Below are 1,622 nucleotides of genomic sequence, written 5' to 3'. Positions count from 1 at the left end.
GAAAGCTAGAGCCCAATGAGCTTGACTTCAATTCCTGGGAAAATTCTAGAAAGGATCATTAATGAGATGGTTGTTGAGCTTCTAGAAAGGGAAGCAGTGATTACAAAGAGCCAGCAGGGCTTCATTTCTTTTTTTGTTTTTTACAAAATTATTAAACTAACAGATGAAAAAGAAGTTGTGGGTATAGTTTGCCTAGATTTTAGCAAAGATTTTCCAATAATGCAATCAGATGAACTAGAACTCAATCAATGACCAGAAACAAAGTATAGCTGTGAACAGTTCCATGTCAATGTGGCAACAGGTCTCTAGTGGAGTACCCCAGACATTTCTGCTTGGCCTGTGTTTTTAGTCATTTTTATCAATGACTTGAAGTATCAAACTTGCAGATGTTACAACTATGAGAAAGCTAGCTAACATTGGACACCAACGGAAGGATATAAAAAGATCTACTCTAGAACACTGGGCCAAATCTAAGATGAAATTCAGTGGCAATAAGTGTAACTTGTGCACAAAAAAAAAATCAATTTTACAAGTACAAATTTGGAGAGCTATGACCAGACAGCTGTTCTGAGAAAGGTATGATGGGTTTAGTGTACTGTAAACTCCATATGAGCCAACAGTATGCTGCAGCTGCCAAGAAAGCTAATGCAATCTTGGGCTATGTTAAGAGACCTTGGCTTCCAGGAATATGGAGAGGATAATTACACTCTATCCTACTCTTGTCAGGCCTCATCTGGAGTACTGTGTTCAAATCCTGGCATCAAAAACATTGATAAACTGGAGAGGTTCCAGAGGAAGGAAACCAAAATGGTGAAGGGTCTACCTCAGTGTCATGTGAGTATCATTTGAAAGAATAGGGGCTGTTTAGCCTGGAGAAAGCACAGAAAGACATCATATCTGTGGTGGAGCATTTGAAGAGCTTCCCTGAAAAAATGGGATTCGATTCCATTTGGCCCCAGATGGCAGAACAAAGGAGCAGTGAATGGAATTTACAAAAAGGGAAATTTAGTCTTGATGTCAGGAAAGATTTAAAATTAGAGGCATATGAGAAGTAGAATGAGATCTCTCCAGAGGTGATGAGTTTCTCCTCCTTGGAAGTTATCAGCCAGGGACTGAACAACTACTTGGGGAGAAAGTTATAGTGGGGATTCGTTTGTTTGGGCCAGATAGACACTAAAGTCCCTTTCAACACTTGGAATTCTGAGATTCTTTGATTTTATGGCCACTGTACCCAAGGCTCTGGTGACTGACAGCTCGGAAGACTAGGGTCCAGTCTAATCTCCAATGAATGAGAACCAGTGGCATTCTTTGACCTGAACTCCACTTTTCTTGTCCCCACCTTCCAATGTCCCATCGTCTGGGTGTTTCAAGTTAAGTATAATTAGCCTGTATCTTTCTTTGTGAAACTTTCTTAGGCCTTGAGAAAACTGAGTAAAATGCTCAAAAAAAAATCACTTTTAATTGTCTACATGAAATTCAAATCAGTAAGCATTTATTAAATTACTATATGCCAGGTACTTTGTTAAGCCAAAATAATGGAAGAAAAACTCATTTTAAATTTTAGGATTAACAATAAAGCATACAGTTTATCCTACATCTGGGAGGAAGTGGAGGGTAATGGA

This window comes from Vombatus ursinus, unplaced genomic scaffold (genome assembly GCF_900497805.2).
Source record: "Vombatus ursinus unplaced genomic scaffold, bare-nosed wombat genome assembly UNPS02015066.1, whole genome shotgun sequence".
Taxonomy (NCBI): domain Eukaryota; kingdom Metazoa; phylum Chordata; class Mammalia; order Diprotodontia; family Vombatidae; genus Vombatus; species Vombatus ursinus.
This window is presented reverse-complemented; position numbering follows the sequence as displayed.